A 20,897-nucleotide genomic window follows, 5' to 3' on the forward strand; every position below is an offset into this window, starting at 1 on the left:
ATTCCCTCTCTCTCTCTCTCTCTCACTCCCAGCGCCCTCTGCCCCCATTCTCTCTCTCTCTCTCTCTCTCTCTCTCTCTCAGCACCCTCTTCCCCTAGTACCTTTCCCTCCCTCTCTCTCTCTCTCTCTCTCTCTCTCTCTCTCTCTCTCTCTCTCAGCACCCTCTTCCCCTAGTACCTTTCCCTCCCTCCCTCTCTCTCTCTCTCGCTCTCTCTCTCTCTCTCTCTCTCTCTCTCTACAACTTGGAGCAGATCTAGTTTGGATTTCCTTTAGCCTTTCCCCCTTCACTCGTTTTTAGGGTTTTGAATATGGCTTGGAGCAAATCTAGTTGAGGCCGAAGCATTTGGTGGAGGGTTTCTTGTAGAAATTGCATTTTGTGAGAAGTCCTATTTTTTGATTTTTTAGGCATTTGGAGTTGTAGATCTGATTGGCATTGAAGTGCAAATTCCAGACGTGCTGAAGAAAGCGGAAGAGGAGTTCGATTTCCAGACGTGCAGGGGCCTAATTTTATTATGTGAGGTGGGTTTTTTCAAAGGGGTTTTGAAGATACTCGAGAAGGACGAGCAAAATTCTATGGGGTGGGACTGGAAGAGGTTTTTAAGGTATTTTTTGAAGTGAGTTTTGATCCTTGCAAGGAAGCTACTTCATTCTTCTGATGATGTGTAATCCGCATAATAACTCTGTGATGGGCACTGGATTCTCATTTTCAGTTTTTAATTTTTAATTATTTTTTTTCCATTTCCTTATCCTAGAACTGAAATGCAGATGAACTGTTTGATCCTTAGCCCTAAGATGTACAACATGCTCATTTTCAGTTTGTGTAATGTTCTGTTATCTAGATCGTTTGTCAGTTGGGCCCCACTTTGGAAGGACCATTGCTTGAAAAATTCTCCTGGATAGGACCATCCTAAGTTCAATAATTTGGCCTGCAAAGTGGCAGTTTAGAAGTGAAATGCGGCAATGGTCTACATTCGGCTTTCAATCTGGGAGGGTTGGGAAGTGTGGTCCATCCACAGCAGGTCACATACCCAAGAATATATAAAGCATGCTTGAGTCTTTAAGTTAAGCTTCCTTTATTTCAGGTATCGTCAGATTTCAAGGAGTTGGGCCTAGGACTGGATAAGAGCTCAAGTTTTTTGCTGATTTATTTGGGCTTATTAGGCCAAAATCTCTTTGAAATTCGTGTGTAACGTCCTGAAAATCGGGGGTCGAGTAAAAGTCCAACTCCCGAGTTCCAACGCATTACTTATGCAACATATTTAATGATGATTAAATATTGTCTATATTAGTGCATAAACATGAATAAGATTAAGCCAAAACTACAAAACATAATCCAAGGACAGTTGTAATACGCGAGCGGAAGACTGAAACGAATATATATAATTTTACAAATCAGTATAAGTCCCAAAGTATGTGTGCATTGCCCGGTTAATAATTATATGTTTGGTTTCAAAATACAAAATGTCAAAATGTCATAGTCCACTACAAGTATAACCCTGAAGCCCCGCCGATCAGAGCGGTCTAGGTAAACTCGCCTGAATAGTGCATATATGAGAATGCCTCCTCATCATCCTCGAAGTCCGGCTCCACCTCGCAGGCTGCGCCATCATCTGAACTTACAATAGGGTCTGGTAGGTGTTTAAAACACTGTCCCGTAACGTGAGAGTGAGTGATCAACTCAGTGGAATAATAAAGCAAAGGTTAACATGTTATCAATTCAGTCAAGCAGTAATGATAAAGCAATACAATTGAACATCCCTAGATACTCTAATTAATGTAGGATGGTATGAATAAATGATGCATGCTCTCGCCTGCACTCCCTCAGCGATCTTCATCTAACGGTCGCGCATGTCAGTCACTTCCTCGTGCTCTCTACACATCGCCAAACGACACATGCAATATGGTGCATGAGCGTGATTACCAAGTTCTTATTAGTCTTTTTCATACAGCAGGATTGGGAAGCTATGGTACCTCCCTTATATCAATTCTCAAACAATGATCCATTTTAGGGTCGTCAATCCTAACAATTCTCATATGATGTTGTGGTTTTAGGTCGCTGCAAAGGGCTCGTCACCTTATCAGTGCAGGCCTAGTGTACTCTTATTGCTACGTAAGGGCTCGTCGCCTCTACGCAGTCCTAGAGTATGCTCGAGGTTACTACAAAGGGCTCGTCACCTTATCAGTGTAGGCCGACAGCTCAAATACAGTGTTTCATACTACCGTATTTGGCTCACAAGACTGTGTTGCTCACTGGACACTACGGGGAGGCTTGTCACCCCAGCGTAGGCCGACAGCTCAACCACGGTGTCCCATACTACCATGCTCCACTCATGAGTCTTAGCGGATCGAAGTACCAATGTTTTAAGGGATTTTCACTGGTAAGTTTGGTACCCTAGATTCAAATAGTAGCGTCCATACATGGTGAACATACATCGGGTCAATCGGGTTACTTGACGAGCTCGACTAATACGAGCGCACGTTGAATTGACTGACATGAAGTGCGTAAGCACTCCGTGTGGCCTAACCACTGCCGACAACCAAGGTACGACTCGGGTTCATCGAACACGTCCTATGTGGCAAGACAACCTCAGTCACCTATTCAGTGCCTGTTACCGATTGCCTGGACTATTTCGTAGTCCCAGACACATTCAATTATAACAGATAATCATACAAGCTAATCAAAACAGTAATGGATCAACAATTTCAATCATACAAGCATGTGAGCATTTGATGGATTTCAACTAAAATATGAATTCACACATATGTAGTGTCTAAGTAAAGCAGACAAACAATACAAATTACGTGGAGAAAATCATACACATCGTTAAGGTAGTTGAGAATCTTATCTCAACACCCATGTAAATTACAAATACTGCATGCCTGATCATTCAGACATTTCTACAAACACTTAGACTACATATTCCAACATACATAGATTTATTTACTTAAAATGAATATTATGGCAAATCCTTTCACATAGGAGTTGCGACACATACAACAATCATGTATTAACAAACATCTATCATAACAAGTATTAATCACGGTTCCATGTTCACTCAAACATTTCGACAAACACTTAGTCTACACACTTCAACATACATGACGTATGTTGGCCGTAACACATACTGGGCCAAATCCTTTCGCCGAGGAGTTGTTACAAATGCATCTATTCCCTATCCATGACAAATAATCATGGCAAACACGAATCCCAATTCTACACGCATTCAATTATTTCAATAAATACCTAAAATACACTATAGTCAATATAGTTCATATATATCTGAAACGCGAAACAAACATCGCATTTGACATGTGAAATAGCACCCACATCAGTAATAAACCATTAACTGACATTGAAAGCCTTGAAAACCATAACCTATACATTTATAGTCCGCACCTTTCGCCGGTAAACTCGTAATGAACTTAGTCTTAAAGCTAAGTCTTTGTCTACGGCAGATTGGCAACCTATAGCATAAATTAGGTTAGCTATTTCATAACTTACACTATTTGAAACCCTAAAACAGGTTAGGGTTAGGTTTTCTTACCTAAGAACGGAATCGGAATCGCCTGTATAGCGACACAGGAAAGGTAGTTGAGTGCGTGGAATAGCGGGATCGCATCCCAAGAAGAACTTCCAACTCACTCTCTCACTTCCTCTCTTTTCCTTTCTCTTTTCTCTTCTCTCTCTCCTAGGGTTTCTCAAATTTGTATGGGGTGAGAGAGAGAGGGTTTAAGGTCCTTATATAGGCCCAGGTTTGATGAAAATGGCCCCAGGGCCAAGGTATACTTAGGATATATCCAAATATGGACCGTTCCGGTCCAACGGAGCACTTCTGGTGGCCCCTTTTTCATGTGCGGTCGGACTTAAGCTCCCTGACCATGGATCTAGGTTAGGCTAAGTTTTCGTTCTGATCGAATTTACAAATCGACCGTGGCGGACCAGTTTCAGTTCAACGATCACGGTCACTCGATCAGGGCCACAAGTACATCGACATGTGTGGGACATTTCTCCTGATCCGAGGGTGTATTTGGGTCAGATTCTGAAGGTCTGAATCCTTATATTTGACCCGCAAGCGACACGACTCAGATTACTTAAATCTGAATTTTTATTTCTAAATATTTTCACGTTTCTCACACACTTTGCTCCAAGCTCAAGTTGTGCATTTCCAGATACAATTAGGACTTGATTTCCGAGGGGGTGGTCAAATCCAGTAATGCGGTCATATCCGTATAGTTTCGGGGTAATCGAACTTTCGACGTACGGTCCAGGTCCGATACGGAGTTTCGGTGTGCTCCCGAGAGCAACTGGGTTTTAGGACGGATTCTAGATTTTAAGGTAATGTAGCATCAATGATTCTGCACATTTTGGGTCTTACAAATCATTTTTAAAGTGATTAGTGCAAATTTCATAAGCACTCTAGTTTAGCACTTGCTAACATTAACCTAATTTCTAAATATTTTGGTCCTGGGTAATTTCTGCCTGAGGTGGTACTCGGGTCTTTGTACGGATTTTTCCGAGTCTTTACAATCTACCCCCCTTAAAAAAATTTCATCCTCGAAATTTGTACCTTTTCATACTCCTCGAGAATCTGAGGGTAGTTCTTTCGAACCTCGGCTTTTGTCTCCCAAGTAGCCTCTTCTTCCGTATGATGCGTCCACAGCACCTTCACAAGTGGAATAACTTTGCTATGCAGCACTTGTTCCTTCCTGTCCAGGATACGCGTCGGTCGCAGTATATATGTAGTGTCCTCGCTCAACTGCACCTGCTCCCATCTGATAATGTGGGAAGGATCGGGAACGTATTTCTTCAGCATAGAAACATAAAATACGTTATGCACGCCTGCAAGTGGTGTGGGCAAAGCAAGGCGGTACGCTACTGCCCCCACTCGATCAAGTATCTGGAATGGGCCAATGAATCGAGGCGTAAGCTTCCCCTTCTTGTCAAACCGAAGGACTCCCTTCATAGGGGAAACTCTGAGGAACACATGGTCTCTGACTTCGAACTCTAGCGGTCGCCGCCTCGTATCGGCGTAGCTCTTCTGTTTGCTTTGCGCCGTCAGAAGTCGGCGCCTGATAATGTCGACTTTCTCTGAAGTCGCCTGAACTAACTCCGGGCCAATCAAGCTCTTCTTGCCAACCTCTGCCCAGCAATACGACGCTCTACACGGGCGCCCATACAGTGCCTCGTAAGGAGCCATGCCAATACTCGCCTGGAAGCTGTTATTATAGGTGAACTCTGCATAGGGAAGATAGTCATCCCAACTGTCCTTGAAATCCAGCACACAGGCCCGCAACATATCTTCCAGAATCTGATTCACCCGTTCCGTCTGCTCGTCAGTTTGTGGGTGGAACGCGGTACTGAACTTCAACTTCACACCTATCGCTTCCTGGATACGAGTCCAGAAGATTGATGCAAATCGCGTGTCTCGGTCAAACACGATCTCCAAAGGAACTCCATGCAAATGTACAATCTCTTTTATGTACAACCTAGCCAACTCATCTGCAGAGTTCGAAACTCTGATAGGGAGGAAATGAGCTGATTTCGTCAACCGATCCACGATCACCCAAATGGAATCATGCCTCTTCCTCGTCTTCGGTAATCCAGAGATAAAGTCTATAGAAATGAAATCTCACTTCCATTCTGCTATGGGCATGAGCTGAAGTAATCCAGGAGTTCGGCGATGCTCTGCCTTGACCTGCTGGCACGTGAGACAACGGGACACGTAATTTGCTATGTGAGCCTTCATATTGTCCCACCAGTATGACCTCTTTATGTCACGATACATCTTCGTACTGCCTGGATGCATAGCCATTCTTGAGTCAGGGAGGTTCGGGACGCATAGGCAGCCACGGTAACGTAAGCCTCCATCTGTACGAACTCTCCATTCGGCATCCTCATCGCTGCTAGCCTGTTCTCTCATCTTTGCCAATAGCTCATCATCTGTCTGAGCCGCGATGATCCTATCATCAATGAGGGGCTGTACTCGAATATGTGCGATGCCCTCATACGGCTCCTCCATCGTGAGTTTCTGCTCAAAGTCTCACACAAATTCTACCATGTCCCACTCTGCTACCATCAACGGAGCCGCAAACGCCAATGCTTTCTTGCGGCTCAGTGCGTCTGCCACAAGGTTGGCCTTACCGGGATGATAAGAAACCTCGAACTTGAAGTCCTTCAAGGTTTCCATCCATCGCCGCTGCCTCATATTCAGGTCTCGCTGAGTGAATATGTATCTGAGGCTCTTGTGATCGCAAAAGAGCTCGAACTCCTCTCCATAAAGGTAATGTCTCCAGAGCTTCAGTGCAAAGATGACGGCTGCTAACTCTAGGTCGTGCATAGGGTAGTTTTCCTCGTGTTTCCTCAACTGTCTTGAGGCAGATGCAATCACCCTGTCCTTCTGCATAAGGACACAACCCAAACTGATACGAGACGCATCTGTATATATAACATACTTGACCCCTTGCTCTGGCAATACTAGCACAAGGGCGAACGTCAACCTGTCCTTCAGCTCCTGAAAAGCTGCTTTTGCCTTTTCATTCCAGGCGAACTTCGGATCTTTCCGTGTCAACTGAGACAAAGGTCTAGCTATCTTCGAGAAGTCCTGAATGAATCGTCGATAATAACCTGCCAGACCAAGAAAACTCCTCACCTCGGTAACCGAACCGGGCTCCTCCCAGTCCTGAATTGCGGCTAAGGTCCACAGCTATCCCTTCCTTGGACACCACATGTCTCAGGAACTTGACTTCTTTTCTCCAGAAGTCACACTTCTTATACTGTGCAAATAACTGGTTCTTCCTCAGAGTATCCAAGACTACTCGTAGGTGTTCCTCGTGCTCTTCCCGACTCTTGGAGTATATCAGGATGTCATCAATAAACACAATGACGAATCGATAAAGGAACGGTCGAAATACCCTATTCATCAAGTTCATGAACACAGCCGGAGCGTTCATAAGACCGAACGACATCACGAGAAACTCGTAGTGCCCAAAACTAGTCCTGAAATCCGTCTTCTGCACGTCCTCATCCGTGACGCGCAACTGGTCATACCCTGACTGTAAATCGATCTTTGAAAAATACTGCGCCCCTTTCAACTGATCGAACAGATCATCTATTCTGGGCAAGGGATACTTGTTCTTCACCGTCACTTGGTTCAACCTGCGATAATCAATACACAATCGTAGTGAACCGTCCTTCTTCACAAATAACACGGGTGCTCCCCAAGGAGACACACTCGGCCGTATGAAGCCAGCATCTAATAGATCGTTGATCTGTTTCTTCAGTTCCTCCATCTCACATGGAGCCATGCGATATGTCGGAAGAGATATTGGTGTCGCATCGGGCACAAGGTCGATAGTGAAGTCAATCTCGCGTCGAGGAGGTAGTCCAGGTATCTTACTGAACACGTCCTCGAACTCTCGAACCACTAGTGTGTCTTCAAGTACCGGGCCGTCAACATTCTTCAGTAAGGAAGCATAATAAAGGACTCGAAAAGGGCAACTGACCTGCACGGGGAACGTAAAGGGCGTGCCCTCAGGTCCGTGAGCTGTCACCAATCAGGTCTCGCAGTCAATCTCGGCCCTCACTTTAGTCAGCCAATCCATACCAAGGATGACGTCGAAATGGTATATCGTGGTGACAATCAAGTCAGTGCATATCGTCTTGCTCCCTAGATATATTAAGCAACCCTCACACATCTTGGTGGCATCCGTAAAAGTCCCCAGTGCTGCGATAACCCACACCCCAACCATCGGAGTCGTCTTCAACCCTAAGCGCTGGACTGCAGAACATGATATCACGGATATAGTGGATCCCTTATCCACCAACAGAAATATAGGGGTACCTTCAATGTGGGTGGTGAGCTCGAAGGCCAAAGGTATGGTAGCTGTAGAATCAGGCGCCTCCATTGTAAGTGTATGGACGCGCGCCTACTGAGACCGTTGGGCTGAGGAGTCATAGGTCGCTGGGGCGGCCTAGATCGAGGTATGGGTGGCCGGAAGGATGGATGAGCTGGTGCCGAGCGTAGAGATGGTGATGATATAGTCTGGGGAAGCTGGCGATTGATCCTCTGTGGCGGTGAGATGCCGTTATCCCTCATCCTGGTGAAGCAAGTCACCTCCGCGTGGCCTGGCCTCTTGCAGTAGGCACACCACACATCAGGTCGCCTCACAAGGGCAGGTGGAGCCATCAGCCTCGGCGGTGAATCTGCCCGTGGCCTCTTCCCGAGGAATGGTCTGCTCTAAATCTCAGGTCGCGGCCTAGGAGCCATTGGTGCTCGCATACGGGACTGCCTGTCCCCGTCCTGCTCGGCCCTCATGGACATGCTCACTAGCTCAGAATAGCTAGGTATGCTAGCGCAGCACATCTTAGATCGAATATCTGGTCGCAAGCCCTCAGAAAAACGTCGCATACGCATCAGCTCATTTGCCAAAATCAACGGGGCGTACCTGCCCAACACTGTGAACCTGTTCTCATACTCAGCCATTGTCATCCCTCCCTGTCGGAGGCGAAGGAACTCACTCCCCTTCTCGTGGTGGTAGGTGACGGGATAGTACTTCTCATGGAAGCGTGCCTCAAAATCTGTCCACGTCCACATGTGTCCTACCGCAACAGTACAGAGGACACTATCCCACCATAAGCTGGCCTCCTTCTCGAACATGAAGGTGACCAACTCCACCTGCTCGGGCTCTGTGTAGTGCAGCGGCTTTAGTATCTTAGAGATGTGGTCAAGCCAATACTCAGCCTCCTCGGGTCTGTGAGTACCCGCAAAGGTAGGGGGCCATAAGAGCTGGAATCGCTCAAGGTGGCCACTGACACCTGCATTCCCAGCAGGGGGCGAAAAAGGAGTAGGCGAAGCCACACCCATTGTCTGGGCAAAAATCCCCGCCATGGTGGTCAAAAACTGCTACTGCTACTGTGCCTACTGCTGCAGCTGTTGTGCTTGTTGTTGCTGCTGTTGTATCTACTGCTGCTGCATCAACAACATCATCTGCTCTAACCTATCAGTAGGGGGAGCCGACTGAGATACAGGTGGCGTTGAGGAAGACGCACGGTTCTCCTCTAGAACCAGTGGCACAACAGGTGTAGGCCCATTGGTGGGGCCAGTGGCCGGCTGAGAGTCCGGCATAGTGTCAGAGGGAGACAGGCCCGAACTGGGGTCCGTATGGCTATCGCTTAGGGGAGGTGCCCCGTCAAACGAATCACCAAGAGTGAGACGTGCCGTACTCCGTGTGGCCTTAGGTGGCATTCCTTATATACAACATAGGGTGCAACCCAGGTCAGATTCAGCATGCCCACAAACTCAACCACATAGCATTTACACACAGCTTAAAGAAACTTCATGCATTTCATTTACCAAAATTGTCACAATTACATGAGATACGTCATAACATGAATCATGACAGGAAACGCATATGAGCTATTACAAGTAAAGCTGCTAACATTAAGACAACTAACAAACACAAACATACTATTTACTTACGATACTACTAAGCACTTAAACATTAAAACACAGACATTTTAAGACAGCAACAAAGCAAACTACTGGGCAACGACATGGATGACTAAACATCTAAGTCTGGCAACGGAGGAGGGGCGCTCTTATCCTACAGGCAACACAGGATAGCTTTCAAGGTGCGGGTCAACTTCTTGAACTTGTGCTTCACGAGGGCCCGAGTATCAATTATCTCCTGTCGTAGGGCAGCCTGGCCCTCCTCAAGTTGAACTAGACGGGTTTCCCTAGCAGCCCGATCAGGGTCATTGTCCGTTGCCGTAGGTGGGGAGCTATCATCCGTGTCCTGAGCCTCCACTTCTTCCTCCTGTTCTTCTTCTATCTCCTCTCTGCTTTCCTCCTTGCTATCATACTCTTCACTAGCCGTCTCGTCCTCACTCTCATTGAGGCGAGCTTGTCGCTGTCGTGGCCCAATTTTCATCTGGTTGAGAGTAGCCTCGTTGATGTAATGGGTCGGCACCGGCACTTCCGCCCCAAGTCTATAGCCAAACTCCCGTGCAATCTTGCATATGAGTTGGTCGAATGGGAGCGAATCAGACGCTCTAGTGGAGTGTGTGGTAAGAACTATCTGCCGCAGAACGTGTGTAGGCACGCACAACTTCTCTTCCTGCCCTACTTGGTACAGGAAATCTACCATCAGACGGGTGCATTCACTGCGGTTGCTCCACCTAGGGTACACGTTGTACGTGAAGATGTGGTAGAGCAGGCAAAAGTCGTCAGTCATGTTAGTTGCTAGGAGACTGTTGTTCGGATTTCAGCGAGCCAGTTGTCCGCCAGTTGTCCACAAAGGAATCGCGTGCGACGATCCCTTTCACGTACACTCTTCAAATTCTTCTCGCTTGCATGCACTTCGCCAAGCAGCATCGTCATAAGCCGAGCTATCAACCCAGCATCAATTGTGGCCTCCCGATCTCTACCAACAGGGATCTTGAACTACAAGGGCTCCAACATAGGCTCTCGAATGTGGGTGTAGAAGGCTCGGACTGTGCCCACATTTGCGCGGTACTCACCCTCGAACACAGGACCCCACCCGGCTTCGACTAGACAGTCCATCACCAGATATTGCCCAAAGAGCTTCTCATCCATATGAGCTTCAAAGAGGACCCTGCGACCCTGAAATCTCCCATAAGACATATCCGCCAGGAGGATATTTTCGAGGGGAGCCTGGGGATCAAGCTCCCGATTGGTCCGTATCTCCCGATCAACATTAGCACTAGCAGCGGCACCTCTAGGCCTCCTTGAACGAGTAGGGCGACTAAGCCCGGCCTCATCCGTAGGAGTCCTCTTCTTTCCCATGAGACAAAGAAGCATGGAAATCAAGAAAATGGTCGTCACAAGCTTGAACAAGGCCATGGAAAAGAGAAGATGGTGGGAAAAGGAGGGGTTGTTGAACTTGAGGGTATGTGGGACACAAATGAGGGATTTGTGCTCTCAAATCAAAGAAAAAGAGAGAGATAGGAGAGGGTTTTGATGGAAAATGGTGGGAGGGTATGTGTGTTGAAGAAAAATAACGAAATGGGTGAATGGAGGAGAGATTTGAGAGAGAACCAAAGAATTTTGAAGAAAAAGGAAAGCTTGGAGGGGTAAATTATGAAAGGGAGGTGGGTTAGGAGGGTTTAAATTCATCCCAACACACGTCAGTGGGCCATACAACGCCCTAGGAGCATCGGCCCGCCCGGCCAAGCACGCTAGCTAGCAAGGCCTCGCGGAACCAGCGAGGTCCTCGCCGGTCTCTGGACAGTCCGGTGAGGGCTCGCCCTTTAGGTGAGGTCCTCCTGCCCCCTGAACTCCAAAAACATGTGGGACCCACCCTAGGTCCCCCTAGAATTATTTTGTTTAGCCCCCGACTCCGTTTTGAGTCGTTTCGGGTTATTTCGAGAAATTTCTGATGTAAGTACGTATTTTCTCGATTGTTGAAGGCTGGGATTGGGCAAATTATGGTCTAAACCCATCGCTTGATGGTCTAGGGATGATCCGGGGTCGTCTCAAGCGATCACAAATGTGTACAAACCTGATCTCGGCGATCGTTTTCGGTAACTTTCGCCAATTGGCAAAACTGGACAACCTAAGCTCGTTTCTACATTTTTCTCGCACCCACCTAGGACTAAATGCGTCAGCGTAGGTCGTGTGACCATAACCCAGGTCCGGTTTAATCCAAATTATGCTCTGATACCAACTTGTAATGCCCTGAAAATCGGGGGTCGAGTAAAAGTCCAACTCCCGATTTCCAACGCATCACTTATGCAACATATTTAATGATGATTAAATGTTGTCTGTATTAGTGCATAAACATGAATAAGATTAAGCCAAAACTGCAAAACATAATCCAGAGACAGTTGTAATACGTGAGCAGAAGACTGAAACGAATATATATAAGTTTACAAATTAGTATAAGTCCCAAAGTATGTGTGCATTACCCGGTTAATAATTACATGTTTGGTTTCAAAATACAAAATGCCAAAATGTAGTAGTCCACTACAAGTATAACCCTAAAGCCCCACTGATCAGAGTGGTCTATGTAAACCCGCCTGAATAGTGCATATATGAGAATGCCTTCTCATCATCCTCGAAGTCCGGCTCCACCTCGCAGGCTGCGCCATCATCTGAACCTACAACAGGGTCTTGTTGGTGTTTAAAACACCGTCCTGTAACGTGGGAGTGAGTGATCAACTCAGTGGAATAATAAAGCAAAGGTTAACATGTTATCAATTCAATCAAGCAGTAATGATAAGGCAATACAATCGAACATCCCTATATACTCTGATTAATGCAGGATTGTATGAATAAATGATGCATGCTCTCGCCTGCACTCCCTCAGCGATCTTCATCTAACGGACACGCATGTTAGTCACTTCCTCGTGCTCTCTACACATCGCCAAACGGCACATGCAATGTGGTGCATAAGCATGATTACCAAGTTCTTATTAGTCCTTTTTATACAGCAGGATTGGGAAGCTAAGGTACCTCCCTTATATCAATTCCCAAACAATGATCCATTCTAGGGTCGTCAATCCTAACAATTCTCATACGATGTTGTGGTTCTAGGTCGATGCAAATGGCTCGTCACCTTATCAGTGTAAGCCTAATGTACTCTTATTGCTACGTAAGGGCTCGTCGCCTTTACGCAGTCCTAGAGTATGCTCGAGGTCACTACAAAGGGCTCGTCACCTTTTCAGTGTAGGCCGACAGCTCGAATATAGTGTCCCAAACCACCGTATTCAGCTCACGAGACTGTGTTGCTCACTGGACACTACGGGGAGGCTCGTCACCCCAGCGTAGGCCGACAGCTCGACCATGGTGTCCCATACCACCATACCCGGCTCATGAATCTTAGCGGATCGAGGTACCAAAGTTTTAAGGAATTTTCACTGGTGAGTTTGGTACCCTAGATTCAAACAGTAGCGTTCATACATGGTGAACATACATCGGGTCAATTGGGTTACTTGACGAGCTTGACTAATACGAGCGCACGTTGAATTGACCGACATGAAGTGCGTAAGCACTCCGTGTGGCCTAACCACTGCCGACAACCAAGGTACGACTCGGGTTCATCGAACACGTCCTATGTGATGAGACAATCTCAGCCACCTATTAAGTGCCTATTACCGATTGCCTGGACTATTCCGTTGTCCCAGACACATTCAATTATAATAGATAATCATACAAGCTAATCAAAATAGTAATGGATCAACAATTTCAATCATACAAGCATGTGAGCATTTGATGGATTTCAACTAAAACATGAATTCACACATATGCAGTGTCTAAGTAAAGCAGACAAAGAATACAAATTACGTGGAGAAAATCATACACATCGTTAAGGTAGTTGAGAATCTTATCTCAACACCCATGTAAAGTACAAATACTACATGCCTGATCATTCAGACATTTCTACAAACACTTAGACTACATATTCCAACATACATAGATTTATTTACTTAAAACGAATATTATGGCAAATCCTTTCACATAGGAGTTGCGACACATACAACAGTCATGTATTAACAAACATCTATCATAATAAGTATTAATCATGGTTCCATGTTCACTCAGACATTTCGACAAACACTTAGTCTACACACTTCAACATACATGACGTATGTTGGCCGTAACACATATTGGGCCAAATCATTTCGCCGAGGAGTTGTTACAAATGCAACTATTCCCTATCCATGACAGATAATCATGGCAAACACGAATCCCAATTCTACACGCATTCAATCATTTCAACAAATACCTAAAATACACTATAGTCAATATAGTTCATATATATCTGAAACGCGAAACAAACATCGCATTTGACATGTGAAATAGCACCCACATCAGTAATTAACCATTAACCGACATTGAAAGCCTTGAAAACCATAACCTATATGTTTATAGTCCGCACCTTTTGCCGGTAGACTCGTAACAAACTTAGTTTTAAAGCTAAGTCTTTGTCTACGGCAGATTGGCAACCTATAGCATAAATTAGGTTAGCTATTTCATAACTTACACTATCTGAAACCCTAAAACAGGTTAGGGTTAGGTTTTCTTACCTAAGAACGAAATCAGAATCGCCTGTATAGCGACACAGGAAAGGTAGTTGAGTGCGTGGAATAGCGGGATTGAATCCCAGGAAGAACTTCCAACTCACTCTCTCACTTCCTCTCTTTTCCTTTCTCTTTTCTCTTCTCTCTCTCCTAGGGTTTCTCAAATTTGTATGGGGTGAGAGAGAGAGGGTTTAAGGTCCTTATATAGGCCCAGGTTTGATGGAAATGGCCCCAGGGCCAAGGTATACTTAGGTTATATCCAAATACGGACCATTCCGGTCCAACGGAACACTTATGGTGGCCCTTTTTCCACGTGCGGTCGGACTTAAGCTCCCTGACCATGGATCTAGGTCAGGCTAAGTTTTCATTTCGATCAGATTTACAGATCGACCGTGGCGGACCAGTTTCAGTTCAACGGTCACGGTCATTCCATCAGGGCCACAAGTACATCAACATGTGTGGGACATTTCTCCTGATCTGAGGGTGTATTTGGGTCAGATTCTGATGGTCTGAATCATTATATTTGACCCGCAAGCGACACAACTCAGATTACTTAAATTCGGATTTTTATTTCTAAATATTTTCACGTTTCTCACACACTTTGCTCCAGGCTCAAGTTGTGCATTTCTAGACACAATTAGGACTTGATTTCTGAGGGGGTGGTCAAGTCCAATAATGCGGTCATATCCGTATAGTTTCGGGGTAATTGGACTTTCGACATACGGTCCAGGTCCGATACGGAGTTTCGGTGTGCTCCCGAGAGCAATTGGGTTTAAGGATTCTAGATTTCAGGGTAATGTAGCGTCAATGATTCTGCACATTTTGGGTCTTGCAGATCATATTTAAAGTGATTAGTGCTAATTTCATAAGCACTCTAGTTTAGCACTTGCTAACATTAACCTAATTTCTAAATGTTTTGGTCCTGGGTAATTTCTGCCTGAGGTGGTACTCGGGTCCTTGTACGGATTTTTCCAAGACGTTACAGTGTGTGTGTGTGTGTGTGTGTGTGTGTGTGTGTGTGTGTATCACCATCAATGTAGAGATTTAGTTTATGTGTGTGGTCTCTTTACCTTTATTTCCTGAAACCTTGGCTGAGAAGAAGTCCTGTGCTCAACTATGGCTATTATGATTGGATCTGCTCATTTTTGGTTTTTCCTATGTAACAGGGGACTTCACTTCTTTTTATTTTACTGTGTCGATGCTTGTCCATTTCTGTGCACCCAACAATCCTGTATGCAGCTCATATAAAGATGATTTTTTTTTCTTTCTAATTGTTTAGCACATTTCATTTTGGTTAACTTGTCATCTGAAGCTTACAGTTCAAGTTCTGTGATATTCTTACATTTGCAACTTCTTTTACTTTGACTTCTTTATTACTTACATATGCAATTTCTTATTTTCATTTTTTTTATAAGTATTATTGTTTAACACATTTTTTTGAATCATCTTCTCCACTAAACTTTCCTTTAATTGAGTACTAATCCCCACCAAACTTTCCTTTATGTTCCTATCTCAGGCTAAAAGAAAAGAATGGCCAATTGAGAAGCTGAGGAAGTTTGAGGTCCCCAAAGCTCCAAAATATATTTTCCTATCATTTGTCTAATGGGACATGCACCAATACACTCTACCAGCACTCTTATGTAACCTGTCTTGCTGCAGCAGAAAAAAAATGTTATTTCTATCTCAAAATCCTCAAGCAAATTTCATTTATTTTTTATATTAGTTTCATTTGATAGCATACGAAAGACACGTCTCTTCAATTTATACATTTTCTTGTGGAAGGTCTTTTCTTGTTTGACAGGGAACTTTATGAACACAAGGATCTTTAAAAACATGTTTTCCCAATCTGAGCTACAATCAGATTGTAGGACACTTTTTTTTGCCCTTATGTTTGTCATCCCCTGCTCAATGAATTGTTTTTTTGCATTAGAAGACTCACCAAATTCTAGTTATAAATGCAGTTGGAAAGAGACTACGAGTGTGTGTATTCACCTTTAAATAAATAATATTAAAAAAAAATTCTGAAATGGTTTTCATTCATTTTCTCACAAATCCTCTCAAGAGTAGGCAAAATAGAGAAAAGACCCATTTCAGATTTTATTTTATTTTTGAAACAAATGGTCTTTTTTTGGGTGAGAAGGAAACTTGTTGGTCTTTTCTGTTATGCATCATCTCAAACAAAATTGCATTTACTTGATACATTAGTCTGGGTATCAACCTTGCTACTACAGATGTTATCATTCTCTATGAAAGTGATTGGTACATTTTCCATTTTGCTTTGCTAGTAGTATTTTAAATTGGTATTTTTTACTGGCTGGCTTCATCTCTCTTATGTATATGCCAGTTTTTCCAGGTTGAGAGAAAAATCAATTTGGTTTATGGTGGTGGAAGGAAGTGTAGGCTATATGGGTCTAATTTCTCATACTGTTTTTAATGGTGGATGCCATGCTCTTGGGTATATATGTTTTTCATTGATCTACTTTTTTGTAGAAAAATAATGCCGCCTAGATGCCTAGCGGTGTTGATAGCAATCAGGTTGTAGACCTTTATCCTATAAATGCATTGACAGATGCAGGTGAAAAGTTTGGAGCTCTATTATGAGCATCATTTCTTTGATTTCTATTTTCTTTCTAGAATTTTCATGGTGCTTGTGTTATTATTGTCAGGGCTCAAAGGAGAATATATATTCCTTACAACAACAAAACAAGGAAATTTACAAAAGCTATGCCAAGAAAATATGGTAACATCCATAGATTTGTTGTAGAAAAACTCAACTTCGCCCAATCAAGTCGACCTGATCATATACCATCAAGACTTGGGGAAAAAAATCAATTTAGTCAAGACTTGAAAGAAACTCGACTTGACTCAACAAAATGAGGAAAGTTCACTGGTGCCCATTTAGTGGACTGACACGATTTCCACCGTCGTTTGAGTAAGTGTCGTTGCCCATCTGTATTAGTTCATATTTCCATTATTGCCTACTTATGATTTTTTTTTTCTCTCCACCACGCATGAATCTTTTGATGCTCAAAACCATTTATTTGTAGGTTACCACACACATCCTAACAATCCAATTATTTGCTCGTCGTGAAGCTGATAGTAAGAGGCATAACATTGTTGTCATTTTTGAAAATAAGGGGTAGTTGTTCATACAGAAATCGTTTGCCGCAATCAAAATACAGAAATCATCATCATCCTCCATGGCATGACCCATCCACCTCCACATGGCATAAATGTATATATGGAGATTCTTACATGCAACCTGAACCATCCAAATCATGAGGACTCTTTTCAATCCTGGATTTCAAATCCTCAAAAGGGCCTCTTTTAAAATTCAAGAGAAAAGGAGTGCAGAAAATCCTGAATTTTCAATCCTCTTCAACTGTCATCATTGAAGATTATTGGTTGGTTCTTGTTTTAGTGCTCTTTTACAGTTTTAGTGCTCTTATCCATGAGCTGGATTTCATAATGCATTGAAGATTATTGGCTGGTTCTTGTTTTTCTTTTTTACAGTTTTAGTGCTCTTTTACACAATAAAACAATGTTAGTCTTTTTGTGAGTAAATCTCCGCATCCTTATAAATTTTTTGTGTTGGTTATTAGGTCTCACAATTTGTCATTCATGTATAAGGTTTGCATATTATGGATATAGTTGTCAATTTCTGCAGGTTGGGTTGTTTTCACATTTCATCTTGTTATGGGATCTTTTTCCTTTTCATTTCATCAATTTCAATACTATATTTATCTTATCTTTTTGCATTATCTCTGTTCTAATGTGCTTAATCGTGTGATTGTTTGTCTTCAACATAATCACATGCAAATGCAACCCAGATCTGAATAGTTGAATGTGGACTGCATCTCTAGATTTAAAGCCAAAGACTTCAACAAAACCTCCACAGGTCAAGCAGCAATTTAAAAAATAAATAAATAAATAAAGAAGAAGAAGAAGAAGAAGAAGAGAGAGAGAGACATAAATGATATGTGGTCTCTTCTACAACACAACTTGATACTCACCATCAACACATTGAAACAAATTTTCTCAGTGACAAAAAGTTGCTATACATGTTGTCTTCTCATATATCTTTTTGGTGATGCTTTTATTCTTCTTCATGTGTAATTTGTTAAATTTCATCTGTCAGTGCTTTTGTTTGACAATATGAAGCTATAGAGTGATTTTTTTTTCTTTTCTTTAGGTGTAGGATCATTTATGGAGATATTAGACAATTCATATGTAAAATGCAAGTTGGCTTTGGGATCTACAGTAAACGTGCATAACTGGGACCTACAGTAAATGTGCCACTATAAAGAAAACACCACAATCCATCTGATGCTTCTAAGCATACATGATTTAGAAAAGTATAGCAATGGCTCACATGCTCTACTTGTCGGTGGTTTCTTCTAGTTAATCACTATCTTTGGAGTGTTCAAATTTGAGAAACAATTTATTTAGCTAAGTGTATAGAAACCAACACATGTACATTGATGCATTTGGCATCCAAATTCCCCCTATCTAGCTAATTAGTATTTGCTTCACTTTTGAGTTTCATCGAAATATTTTCTTTGTGAAGGACCATAGAATGGAAGATTGTTGTGGCATGACTTGAAGAAAGGCGATTTCTATCATCTAGTGGGAACTCCAAAGTCCTTTCACTTATCATCTAAGTCTTGTCATCCAACAATATGTACGGTTCATCATGTGCTTTCTCACTTTTAGCTTCCTTTCTCCTTTAAATATGTGAACTCTAGTGTAGCCAATAAATCAAACCTTTGGAATTTGTACTTTCTATATCTAGTGACAAGCTCTCTTTCCCTATTAGATACATTTCATTGATGATCTTAGTAGATTTTCTTTTGGAAAGTGCTTTCATTTTTAACTCATTTTTCTTTTCTTGTTTTGTTGGTGGCTGTGTTTCAGGATTCAAGCATTTGAAATTATGGCAATTGCTGTGGTAGGGAACAACCTCATATGTTTGTCTTTTCAGCCTTCAGACTTTTACTGCATGTCTGTCTTCAATTAGTTGGGTTTCCGATGGTGCTATGTAGCTTATAATTTTCTACTATCATTTCGAATTATCTGCCATAGTGTTCTTGCACCTGCAAGTTATGACAAAAATCTGGATTGCATGTGGTTGTATTACTGAAGAAGTCTTCCGAGTCAAAGCCTAAACAATTTGGGATATAAGATTTTCCGCTTTGCTATGAAAATGTTGTGCATTAGTGATGTATAATTTCCATTATTGGATGGTATTAACGAGATGGTCGTTCATTAGTTTGACAGGTGTCCTTTGTTTGTGCAGCTATGACTTAAATAGTACCTAACCATCCCATTTTATAGGCTATTTGTTGGATGATTAGAATATTTGATTTGTGTGTTTTTGAAGTGTGGTCCATTGTAGCGAAATGACACACTGTACAGATGGAGTACAAAAGCCTTGCGAGCATATAGGTTTGGATGTTAAATCATTATTTGGATGCTCATTTCAGGTTTTGGTTTGTATCAGCATACAGGTTTAAAATGTTTTGGTTGTTCATTATAGATTTCACATTTACATATGTATACTGAATTTTTTATTTTTGCTACTCATTTTAGGTTAAGGTTTGTAACATCTTACATGTTTGAGCTCGGACGATAATTGTTTATTTTGCCTACTCATTTCAGGTTTTGGTTTATAACAACTTAAAGATTTAGCTTAATCATCGCAGGTTTAGTGTTAACTTTTCCCTCGCTAGGTCCCAAGTTTTGATTGCCTGCAGGTTTTGATTTATCAACTATTTTCCTCTCTCGGTCCCAGGGCAGAATTCATGGGTTGTGGCCGCGAGCATGTTGTAAAGTTTAAGTGGTCTAGTATGGAAGTTCTTCTTCATCAGACTGATGCCCATGCCTCTGAAAGATTTGGATTTTAGGTACATGGAAAATGTTTGTATATGTCTGGACACTGATAGCATAGTAGTTAGAATTTACAAACCAAGTCAGTTTGCTTTGCCCCCAAACTTTGTAATGCCCTTTTGTTAAATCTATCTTACAGGCGAAAACTATGAAAAAGATTGTGCTGAGGCTACAATGCCAGAGCTGCAAACATGTCTCCCAACACCCAATTAAGGTTGGCTTCTCATATTATTATTATTTTATTTATTTATTTGTTTTAGGCAAGCATTCAACATTCCATGCTAGGCATCACTTTAGGTGGTCCCCACATTGTAAGGATTTTACTAGACTTTTAGCATGCAACTGGATGATTAAAATGGCATATAGCCAACAGGAAAACATTTTGTTCCATTGACTTTAATACATGGTGGGATTCATTTTTTCCTCCTGTTTATTCTGTTATGAGAAATAGGCCTTCACTAAATTTAATGTGATCAATTAGACACTTTTTGGCTGGTTGATCAGATTCGATTGAATATACTACTTCAGATATCATATGTTAAGTGAAGCATGCTTAGTTTTTAAATTAAATTTTGTATTTCAAATAGATGTTGCTACGGCTGAAGGGTGTTACGTACCACTGACAGTTCGTGCATACTATATCTATTTTAATAAGTTTCATTACTAGGGTGTTGTAATTTTACATTTCATTTGATTTCTCATAGTTTGCTGTTGGGAATCTATAACAGGAAAGAAAAACATGGATACTCAGAGGTCAATATTGACTTTTAGGCTGAATTCAAATGTTGGAGTGAATTAAGTTGTGAACATTCATGCTTTTCAAAAAAAAAAACAGAACATTCAGTTTAATAAAAAAGTTAATGGGTGCTTCCAGGTCATTCATAATGATGAAGTTGCATTGAAATTGCAGCACGTTGCTTTTGAGTGGGTCATGACATATGACCAGTTGTAGGTTGATCATTTCTCTTGT

General features: G+C 42.5%; 1 long non-coding RNA gene and 1 pseudogene across 3 annotated transcripts; one reads left to right on the plus strand and one right to left on the minus strand.

Moving 5' to 3' along the window:
* The window catches only part of LOC131226964 (protein WVD2-like 4), a 45,717-nt pseudogene that overhangs the window by 14,309 nt on the left and 10,511 nt on the right, over window positions 1–20,897 (minus strand).
* LOC131227322 (uncharacterized) lies at window positions 176–20,056 on the plus strand. 3 transcript variants are annotated; one of them, XR_009162194.1, is made up of 9 exons: window positions 176–376; window positions 452–614; window positions 15,558–15,712; window positions 16,708–17,708; window positions 18,240–18,396; window positions 18,609–18,722; window positions 18,956–19,486; window positions 19,700–19,743; window positions 19,833–20,056. It is a non-coding gene; the product is annotated as an uncharacterized LOC131227322 (long non-coding RNA). The 3 variants fall into 3 exon arrangements; XR_009162193.1 differs by lacking the exon at window positions 16,708–17,708 and having other exon boundaries at window positions 186–614; XR_009162195.1 differs by lacking the exons at window positions 176–376; window positions 452–614; window positions 15,558–15,712; window positions 16,708–17,708 and adding an exon at window positions 18,011–18,128.

The sequence above is a fragment of the Magnolia sinica genome, chromosome 15, assembly GCF_029962835.1.
Source record: "Magnolia sinica isolate HGM2019 chromosome 15, MsV1, whole genome shotgun sequence".
NCBI lineage: Eukaryota > Viridiplantae > Streptophyta > Magnoliopsida > Magnoliales > Magnoliaceae > Magnolia > Magnolia sinica.